Raw genomic sequence first — 12,345 nt, forward strand, 5'->3', positions numbered from 1 at the left:
ACCAAACGGTTAGATCGCCCAGCGCCTCAGTACCATCATCCGAAACTGCCCACAGCGGCAATTGTGCCCTTGGGCATTAGTAAGACACCCACAACACGGCTTGGTCACCGTCCGGGTGATCGCGATTGATGTGGAAGGGCGCTCGGGTCGAACGCCTCAAGTCTCTGCCGACCGGGGACTCAACGCACCGAGCAGCACGCAGCAAGAGACACGGAGGAAACAGAAGGAAAACTGTATAAAACCGAACACCGGCGGGTCAACACCAGCGACCAGAGGGCCAATATCGCCCTCCAACCACCGACAACAGACCGAAGGCTCGATGCGAAGACAACCGGGAAGCGGGGACCAAACGGTTAGATCGCCCAGCGCCACAGTACCATCATCCGAAACTGCCCACAGCGGCAATTGTGCCCTTGGGCATTAGTAGGACACCCACAGCACGGCTTGGTCACCGTCCGGGTGATCGCGATTGATGTGGAAAGGCGCTCGGGCCGAACGCCTCAAGGCTCCGCCGACCGGGGACCCAACGCACCGAGCAGCAGTAGCAAGACACACGGAGGAAACAGAAGGAAAACTAGGAAATCAACAACGGCGACACGCGAACTCCACAACAGCTCAAGGAGAAGACGCGACGAACGAGAAGTCAAGACTGGCGGGCAGCGAAGCCGGGTCGAGAACAGACAAATGAAATCAGCAAGCCTTCAGCCAAAATGTTATTCCTCACCCGATAAAATGTAATAAAATTAATTTAAATGTGCGCCCTGAGGGGACCCAAAAAAAAAAAAAAAAACAGGTGTAAAACATTATATAAATTGTATTAACTTTATGTATAATAAACGATGGCGGCGCCGCGGCAGTAATGCGAAAGCAGTTCCCGCGGTGCCGTCGGTAATAAACAGAAAAAAAAAAAAAAAATAATTTATTAAAAAATAATTTTTGAAAATGTAAGCTGATTTAATTTTTTTTCATTTGTAGTAATTATTAAGTTAAGTATTAAATAAAGACATTAAAATTATTATGTACAATAAAAACGTCGTTAAATATGAAATTATATACCTATACCTAAAATTCTGATTACTTAAAAGTAAAAAAAATTTTTATGGCCCGCGGTAAAAAATTTTTTTTTTTCTGGCCCGAGGTAAAAAAAGTTTGGCCACCACTGGTCTAGGCGATCAGCAGTGAATTTTATATATCGTCGGCTACCCAGTAACCCACTGTTTTAGTCACTCTTTAAACCTCTGTCTCTCAAAGGCATGCGAGGTATCTTCAATTAAAAATATGAACGGTATAATTGGTACAGTTGCTACATTTTTTTCTTATTCAGCGAAACGTATGGATAAATTAAAACATTTCATTGATGCAAGTAATTCTAATAAAAGTGGTCATAATACAAAAAAAAACAAAATTAAAAAAACTTTGTGAAACACGATGGGTTGATCGACATGATTCACTTATAACATTCAAAGAACTGTACATTTATATAATTTCTACTATAGAACATCTTGAGAAATATGATACAAATCCTGAAACGTCAACCAAAGCGTCGTTATATGTGAGTGCTATGTGGTTTGGCCTTAGCTACAATAAATAAAGATGAATTGGAATATGAAAACGTAGAAAAAGATATAATGACTGCATTTATAAATAAATCTCCTAGGAGGATGAAAGTTGTAGATTGGACATAATAATAGTATTAAATATATTTACCTTATATTTATTAAGTTGTTTGCAATAAATTATTATAAATAAAAAGTTGTTAAATATTTTGTTAATTTCAGCCGGATGTATTTAGTGTTTTATGTGGTCACATAATAAGTATACGAATTATCTCAATTATTTTTTATAATGAAAACAGTAAAAATTTAATTTTTATAATATTTTTTTTTGGCCCCCCCCCCCCTTTAGAAATCCTGGCTACGCCACTGATTTGAAGCACATAAAAGCGATCAACGCGACTCTATTAATGATAAGCCCAGCCCACCTTCATATTATTCTCTATGCAAAAAATACATTTAAGACAAAATTGTAAATCAATGCACAGTCTCTCTATTGTACCTACTAATATTTTTGATTTCATTAATTTTCAGTATTTTGTATTATTAGATTGGGAAAACATAAGATAATATAATTTACACAAGACTGTGGCTAACACAATCTTACTTTGATAAAAGTATATGATATAAGTACCTTCTATATTTGAATTAATCGTTTTTTTTTAGGGTCATTTATTGGTGGACGGCACTTTAACTACGGTCCCTCGACTTACTGAGGCATGCTTGAGGAATTTCCTTTTAGGAAATTAATTAAATCCTCAAACATAACTCTTAATTCGAGAGTTTGTAACTAATACAATCATAATAATATAATATGAGTATAGTACATTTCGTAATATTTTTTTATAATATTTACTGTTAGTGAAATATTAAGTTTGTATTTCTAATATAATATATTTTATGATATTTATGGACGACACTTGCACCATGGCCCCTCGATATAGTAATGTGGCGACCCGGCACATCTCTTTTAGATAAATGGTTAAATACTTAATCAAGTCTTCCAATTTACTAAACATTTATATTTTATAGATGATTTGAAAAAAAATTTAAAATTGAAGAGAGACTGTGTGAATTAACAACATTTTTAGTATGAAATGGTTATTTGAACACCTGTTATGATGTGTTATATTGAACTTAAGTTAATTTTTTATAATGCACTACAGTAAACATTTGATAATTTATTACAATATACGTATATTATACATAGATTTCAAGTATGATTTTTTAAATTTTTTTTTTGAAAGTTACCTACCTACTACTGTAGTAGTACAAGACATTTTATTTTTATATTTTGAAGCAATATATGTTTTGGATTATTTAGATCTAGGTATATAAACTAAATTTCAGACCCATAGTTTAGTATTTTAATCAGAATTTTATCAGACTCTACTAGAATGTTGTAGTTAAATTAAACTATAATAAGTATGTGGAAGAACAGTACCTAACTTTCTATGATAATTTGTTATGAATATAATATTTTAAGTAATAGCTGAAATTTAGCATTTTTACGGTGCTTAATACATTTTCCTAATATTTTAACAGAAATTATGGAGCTAAAAATATAGAAATACCTATATTATGTCACGGTCCATAGTTCATAGTTTTGTTTCATTTATAATAATAATTCTTTTTAATATACTTTTTCATAAATCAATATTTATTACAGTTAGCCTTTATGATTTGTTTGAACTATTAGTACGTATTTTTTTTGGCCTATTATTACAACACCGTTACCAATATGCGTTTTACCTACCAAGTGTGTAAATAAAGAATTTTTTTTGTAAACCAATTTGAATTATAATTTATTAATTTAAAAAAATGTTAATAAAAACGTTTTCATTCAGTATTTTTTTGAATTTTAAGTGCATACTTTTGAATATTTCAGTGCATATATTTGTCTGTTTTTAGTGCATACATGCAGGCAAATATTTAACACTTTTTCATTGCATTAAATTCACAGCCCTGCTAATTACTTTTACTTCCAATCATAATACCTACCACAGTTAATGTTAAATGTCAAATTGTCAACAATCAACTGCTTCTTCTACTTGATAACACTAAGAGGATGTCAGATTTTTAGCGCACCATTTATTTCTCTCTCTGACCCAAACATTTTAGTGTTTTCTTAATCGTACATTTGGTATGCTACGCGTGGGTCAAAGATGGGAAACAAATAGTGCGCTGACATCCCAACCGGGAACAAGTTTACACGAGTGAGCTGGGTATGGCTCCATCATAGATAATAAAGATATGGATAGGACATAATGGTCTTATTAGCGGTCTTCGAGGGGAACAATAAATTGAGGCCAAATAAAGTATACTTATATCGAGTATCGACTATCGACTATCAATATAAAGAAGCCTCAATTGCCTTCCCGTCCGGGAACGCGGCCTCAAATGTATTTAACATAGGCATGGACTATCCATATCTTTATTATCTATGGGCTTCATCCATAGCATGGATTAAGGTGTCAACAATCAAAGGATCAACTTGATAATCAAACACTTAAGTTTGGCAACCTGCATCTCAGGATCTTATTATTCAAAGTGTCCTAATGAGTCATAAGAAGGTTAATTAGGTAAACTTATGGTTAGTCGAAGCCAAAGAGTCAATAAGGCCTTTGCAATTCAAGATCTTTTCCTACGTATTCGGCATTGTTAACATAACTATTCTACCTTTACACTTTTTCTTCCGCCGTCTCTCACAGCTATATACAGGTTCAGCCACTCTCATTCCACACCTCCATATGATCGGTATTCTGTCTATCCATCTCTTCTTCAGTCTTCTCGTCCATCATTTCTCCCCTAAATTAACTTCTATAGCCACTCTCACTATCTCTTATCATACAGTGACCGAACCACCTAAACCTATTCTCTCTTGTTTTCACTACAATATGTACACTACCCTTAATTAATTAATTTCTTATTCTATCCTCTTTTGTACCTTAACACCTTACTTATTATTCTCATATCTGCTACTCTCACTCCACTTACCTACCCTAACCTTACATTTCTTTTTCATCTTTCCCTTTCATACACCAAACATTCTGAAATCCTGTTGACCCATTTCCTTATCTTCGCCATATCACACACTTCCTAATTCCTATTCACTCAGTCTCTAGTTACCTACAAGTCATCGTACTTGATTATCGGTGAAAATATTTAAATATCATTGAGTGAATTCCCTACTCGAAAGAATTGCTTAAAAATATATCATACCTCACCAATTTTCTGATTTTGAACACGACTTTATTGATAGCCCGAATAGTGTTATACCAGTATAGTTACAATACAAATATTGAAAATTTTCGGGCAATACATCCCCTGATCAATTAACTATAATAAAAAAAAACCTACTGAGAAATAAGAAAATACATACCCCGTGACGGAATCAAAATCTGCTACGAAACTTAGCCTTCGAAACACTGAAACGTTCACACATTTCAATCTGCTTATGATATATTATTCCCAGTTTGAAAATGTTCACTGACGAATACCATTTCTGAAATAACACGCATCTTATGCAGTAAAATGTTCTACAATATTCTAATGACCTATGCGTTACAGTCTACAGATATTATATAAACCTACCAATAAATACCTAATATTAATTTTTATTACACAGAGTTTGTATTTTTAAATGTTGTATTCAAGGATTTATTAGTTTTATTTGTATACCTAACAAAAATTACATTTATTCACAAGTCAGTTATCAACTAGAACTCGACTACGAGTAAGACAGCGTTTGGATTGTTCGGACTGGCGTATAATTTATTATTATTATACATTGCGCCTTTGGTAGGCAGTAGTAAACGTATATGCTTCTACGTTACTTAGTTAACAGATTTTCGTTTGAGGTGTTCTCTTAAAACCCAAATATTTAATGCCCGTATCCCGTATGCATATAAAATGTATGTTTCACATTTAACGAAAACTAAAACTATCGTGACGGAACTGAATTACGAAGAACGTATAAAACAAAAATAATCGTCACCAAGTGATAGGTATAATCTGCTATGTACTTACAAATCATATTAAATAACATTAATCATTATGTATTTTCTTATTTTGTTAGGTAGGTATAAAAACCTACCTTCCTACTTATAAAAGCATTACCTAATCATTGATTTAAAATTTTAAAAATTATTCTACTATAACAATAAATTAACAGTTGTAGGCAAAGTATTATAATTTAAGGTATTTTTCATAATATCCTAATTTTTGTACACCTATAACAACTGGATTTTAAAAACTACTCTACGTCTAGCGGGTATATACGTTTGTCTGACAATAAATATTTACATTAGGTCTACCGCGTCAACAGAGTAGTAGGACAAAACTTACGTAATTATTTATTCTTCCGGCGAAACGCGGTCCCTTTGAGTGTATAATATTGTCTAGTGTCAGAGCTGTGCGTCTCCGTCAAGGAAAATGCAGCGCGCGTCTTCATATATCCGATCCAAAAGTTCAGTCTGGAAGTATTGAGATTAATGACATTTATTAAAATAGGCACCTAGCTTAATATGCTTAATAGCACCTAACGAAATATGTGAGTACGTATTGGAATCGGTGTTCGTCTCAAACGATTGTCATTTGCCATAGATTATTTATAATTATAACCTAACCGTCCCAATCATAGAAAATATATATATGGTCCTAACCGATGGATGATGGATATTTTTACATTATCTTCAAAAAAACATTTATTTGTTTCTACTAGACGCAAATGCAGTAAATTGAATTCAAATTTATAATATAGATAACGGTTTTTTTACTTGGTAACTATTTATTTATTACTTGGTTTATAAACAAATTCTAATTGATATAAAATAGTAATTATATAAAAATAGTTTTATTGATCCCAATATTTAAAAATAATGTTTCAAATAAAATAATAAAAAAAATTTAAGAAATACCTATTAAGTAATATGTATTACCTAAATAACAAAATAACTAAATAAATTCGTGTTTTTTTTTAAACATTTTCACGTCCCCCCTCCCTTACGAAATGTTGTCACACCTCCTTAGAGTGGTGCGCCCCTTAGGTCAAGAGCCCTTGAAATAGTGCATGTTAAAAAATCAGCCATAACCTCCCCCCCCCCTCCCCTTGACAAAATCATTTGACTCATTTAGCTTCTTTATGAATTAAGAACGATACATTGAACGTACAAAACTGTACCTACCTACATAATAGTTATCAACCTATTAACCCATCAATAATATTATATTTTTTATTGTGTACACTAATCGATTGGTATATACAAAATAACGTTAAGTTATAAATAGGACGTGGATTTAAATGCATTAAAAATAAGAAAAATGCCTTAAAAACACGATTTAATGCACTTATATTACAAAGCTTAATAAAATGGCCAGAAAAATTAAAAGTCCAATTTAAACGAATATAAAATAGAATTTATATAAGTGTATAGGTAGTGTATTCGTTATATTTTGAGTTTCATTATAGCACATCAGTCGATCAGATGCTATTTATTATTTTAAAATAAAAAAATTCGACAGTAATTCCATATTGGCAAGTGTTGTTTTCTGTAACTGAAGACTGAAGTTATAGTATCGAACACAATGGGTACGTAAAAAAATAGAAATATAAAAAAAAAAATTACCTTTATTTAATTGTATTTAATTTTTTTCTAATAAGTTTTTATAAAATTGACTTTATCCCATATAAATGTTCTTATTTAATTTTTCAATTCGTCGATAATATATGAAACGAATTCTTTGCTTGGAAAGCAATGTTTTAGAAAATTCAGAAAATGCAGTTTATATTTAAATATTATAAATAATAATTTCTGATGCATTGATGCGGAAGAGTGAGGGGGTGGACAATCAGCCGAACCGAAATCTAACATCTTAAACACTTAATATAAACAATTTTTCACACACGCGTCATGGTATGAAAATAAAAAAATATTTATACCGATTTTCTGCCGAAAAAATAAATTACTTTAATCTCAATATTATTTATTAGTCAACGATATCTTTGCTCAGAATCGTTTTTCGTTTGTTCGTTTTGTATTTTAATAATTTATACGTGGATATATTATTATTACTAATGATTATAGTAGTTGTGTTTGTTTTATTTCCTTAATTTATTTAGTACTATACCAATAAATTATATATTAATTAATAATTTTTAAAACATTGTGTTCAAAAAAAATGAAAAAAAAATGTGATTTTAATTAGAGTCTTGTAATGTACCTACCTATATTTAAAAAATAAATAAATATAATAATAACTGTTGAACTTTTAGGGACATAATTGGTAACACATTCGTGTATGTAGTATTACACTATTTATATAGGTATATATTTATAGACCTATACGAGTATATGAGTAGGTATATTATTCATAAGTGCGCACACGTCAGGATAGGCAGTTGACCATTCCGTGAATATACTTTTATGTGTACATGGTTATACATCCCTAATCCCTATGATATAGAATATAGATATTAAGTGAACATTAGAAGTTAAGTATGTGACACTAAATTAATAGTTACCTATAACTTATAACGTTGTATTTGGAAAAAAAATTACCAGTTATTAATTAAAATTGTATCTTATGACTATTATCAGTTATAAGTCATAACATATATTTCTATAAATTAAACCAAAATATTTATATATTTAAATTAAGTACCCTGTATAGGTATGCACCTATTAATTATAATTATTCTACAAACAGGGACTGGAAAAACGACGACGGCGTTTATATCTCGCGTGTTTTATACATTTCTAGTCCGGAACTAAAATATGCGCCTACAACACTTGGATAGCACATTTTTCGTGACATTAAATATTTGTTTTAAGTCTTAAAATTAAATTTAAGCCCCAAAAGAATATAAGAACAAACTTACTTTAATTATCGACTCCTTCGGCGGAATCCGTGACGTGTGTGAACTGCGACGCCCATGAGGAAACGCTCCAGAATACAGCCAGAACTTCGAATATTGTGATTTATGAAAAATAAAATTATACGAAACGCAGTAAGTTTTTTGCTCATATCTTCTTTGCTTATTGAAATTTTAGAATTTTTAATCGACTGTGTCTTCTGCAACGACTTTGAGATTTGCCATAGATTAAATAAATAAATGATAGATATTATACTAGGTACGTCAATATGACGAATCCACGGATATAATATAATGCAAATTTTTATATCAAAGAGTTCTGTGTTAAGGAACAATTTGTTCATTGAAATTTGATATGACATAAACCAAAATAGTTTATAATTTTGAATTTGAATTATAATAATATGATATAGGTATTATTTAAATTATTATTTTCGTTTATCAATTTAATTATTGATTAAGGTGGTGAATAGATATCAGAAGCACGAGAATATTTTTATAAGAGCATATTGTATTTTATGAATTATTAAATAAAAATGTGATTACTGGATTTTAGAGTTAACATAAACGTATACAGTAAATTCATCAAATACTATAATACCAACTATATTTTTACAATGATGTGTGTGTTTTTTTTTTAATATTTTTAATTATTTTTTCTTGTGGTTTGTGTAAACGATAAGTATTCGTAATAAAGATTCAATTTTCATATATAATATTATATTATAGGCACTCAGTATGTAATCATATGTTTATTTTTAGTTTAATTTAATTGTAGGTATTTAGTAAATAATAATAGGTATACGAAATTGTGTTTTCGAATAGCAATTTATTGTTTGTATTAATACCTACACCATAATAGGGAACTAAAATTTTGTAAATGATGTACAAATGTATTTTTGGTGTTTTAAGGCTGCTGTAAGATCAATTTATGAGAATCCTTGCATTAAATTGTTAGGATTATTTGATATGAATAATTATTTTATTACATATAGGTTTATTACATATTGGTAAGTCGATCAGAAACTATATTTACACTGAATGTTAATAGTAAAAAGCTATTAAAAAATATATTATTTGTATTTATTTGTTAATAATTAAGACTTAAATATGAGCAGTAATCTTGATCCTATCACAAAATGTTTTTTAATTATTTTTAATTTAATTTACATTTATCCCAAAGTGATCTCTGCATAATCATTCAATGATGAATTTAATAGTTACATTCTCGGTTATATTAATTGGATTATAAATTAAAATAAACTACAGTTTCCAGCTTCTACTACAACATTATTTTATATTTTATTTTATGTTTTTAATTTTTTCAACGCAGTCTGCACCTTGTGTTGGTGATTTTACACGTAATATAATAAAATTGATACTAGTGATGAGTAGGTAAGTACCGTATTGTTTAATCAAATTATTTACACGATTATTAACTAAAAAAATATCCATGAAGTATAAACATCCGCATTTCTATAAACTATAAATTCATAATTGTATGAGCTATACATTTTACATATATTTTTCGAAAAACTATTTAAAAAAACAAGAATAATTCCTATTTTATGTCACACGGGTTGAACTAGCAACTGACTGCTACGACAACTGTGCAATTTTTTTTAAGCATATTACGTTTTGAAAACGTGCAGAAAAGAGTTTGTTTTAAGACTGTCTGTCTTGATAACAACTAATTTAATTTAGAGTGTATTGTTATATTATATTATAATGAAATTAATAATTATAGTAAAATATATAATTGCAAGACATTTAATACCTATATCTATAGCCATCTAGGGTATAAACTACACTAAAAAAGGTGTGAGAATGCTAATAAAATATATGAGGGGTAGAATGTATTTATGTATATAAAAATATAAGATATAAAGATTAATAACATTATATTGTTTTAAATACTTCGCGCAAACCTAAGGTGATACCCGGTGTATAGTATAACATGCAAAAAGGTGCGTGTTAAACTTGGCGTGGTAAAAACGAAGACGGTCTCGCGTATTTTATACATTGCGCTATTGGGATTAAACTTATAAATGCTTCTACGTCACCTAGTTAACAGATTGTCCGTGGCAATGAATATTTAATTTAAGTCTAAAAAGTAAATGTAAAACAGTAGGTAATAATATGAAAACAAACTTACTCGTAAACATCTACTCTTCCGGTGAAACGTAGCTAGAGTGCCGCCATCGCCGAAGAAACAGCTATCTTCATCCATCTTCATCTAATCATCTCACTCCGATGAGCTAAAACTTGAAAGTATCGAAATATTTTATGAAAATAACCTGATCAAACGAAATTTGCGAGTTTGTGTTACAACTTATCCGGTTTAACGAACTGTCCGTTTATATTTGTAGCCTATTATTTTTTTGTTCACTGAAATCAAAATATACAATATATTATATTTATAATACAATAGTATTTCTGAAACTATTAGAATTGTTAACCGTCGCCGACGAATTTCGACAATTGACGACTGCCATAGATATTATAAAATATATTATGCCATAGATATTATAATATATATTATGCCATAGATATTATAAAATATATTATTTACCAACAAAAGTAAACGAATATAAAGTTACACTATTTTAAAAATATTATTCGTGGGTAATTGAAACGTCTAAAATATATTATCATTTATCATATACAAATACGATAATAAACAAATAATAATAATTCAACTTAACCGGCTACGGTATTAATAATATTTAATAATATCAATATAAATATAGTATACAATATCCTAGGCTGACCAATCGTCTCCACTTAAAATCGTTTTTCGTATAGGTACTATGATATTATATCATTGAATTCAAATTTAACACTATCCATAACAGTCACCCACTTGTAACCTACTGTTCAGCAGAGTCCGTTTTCGAGAAAATCGATTTTGGTTTTTGGTGCAACTCTAAAACAAATGACCGTAGGTACATTAAATTTTGACTGAATGCTTATATTAGCATTTTCTATACACCATAACATTTTCCAAATATTTTGACTTATTTTGAGCTGTTTACGGACATTTTCAGTTTCCATTTTATTTTAGTTTTTTTTTCTATAAATATCAATAAAATGTTATTTGTTGGTTAAAAAAGCTTGAAAATTTAATAGAAGGTTCCAAGGTTATTGTTTCAAAGGCAGATGAAAAAAATTAAAAATCCTTAGTCACGGTTTTTATTTATAAGCATTTAAAGTTCAAATATTGACAAAATACGGAAAAATCACGAAAATTATCAAATTATTTTGAGTTGAGAATTCATAAAAATTTTTCTTTTTCAATCTAAGATTCGAAAATGTAATACAAGATTATCCATAAGTTTACCTACCTATATCAAAAAAAAAATGTCTACAAGAAAGTCAAATTAAATTTTTATGAACGTTTGAAATTCATATTTTTACAACATTTGATATTCACTCGATTTCTCATGTAACGATTTTCTTATTTTGTTGTAATTAAAAAACGTATGACTGTAGATACTTGAAAATTTCACTGAATGTTTATATTAGAATTTTCTATACACGATAAAATTTTGAAAATAATTTGATTCTTTTTGAGCTGTATACGGACATAGTCAGTTTTCAATTTTTTTAGTTTTTTTTTTCTATAAATAACAATAAATTTTTATTTGTTGGGTAAAAAAGCGTGAAAATTTAATATGAGGCTCCTGATATATCGTTCTAATAGCAGTTGAAAAATATTAAAAATACATATTATGCACAATTTCTTTTTATAAGCATTTAAAGTTCAAATTTCGACAACATTTATCAAATTTATAATTTATAAATTATTTTGTAGTTAAAAATATATAAAATGTTTAACTTTTATGGCTAAGGATTGAAAATTTAAAACAAGGCTCCACGTAAATAGGTTATAGATAAATTACTTTATTCACAATAATA

At 29.6% G+C, this 12,345-nt stretch overlaps 1 long non-coding RNA gene across 1 annotated transcript; it reads right to left on the bottom strand.

The window, feature by feature from the left end:
* Positions 1-4,932: 4,932 nt before the first annotated feature.
* LOC132946325 (uncharacterized) lies at positions 4,933-10,662 on the bottom strand. Its single transcript, XR_009664697.1, has 4 exons — positions 10,583-10,662; positions 8,434-8,517; positions 5,901-6,028; positions 4,933-5,058 (listed from the first exon to the last, which is right to left on the bottom strand). It is a non-coding gene; the product is annotated as an uncharacterized LOC132946325 (long non-coding RNA).
* Positions 10,663-12,345: the final 1,683 nt, after the last annotated feature.

This window comes from Metopolophium dirhodum, chromosome 6 (genome assembly GCF_019925205.1).
Source record: "Metopolophium dirhodum isolate CAU chromosome 6, ASM1992520v1, whole genome shotgun sequence".
Classification (NCBI taxonomy): Eukaryota; Metazoa; Arthropoda; class Insecta; order Hemiptera; family Aphididae; genus Metopolophium; species Metopolophium dirhodum.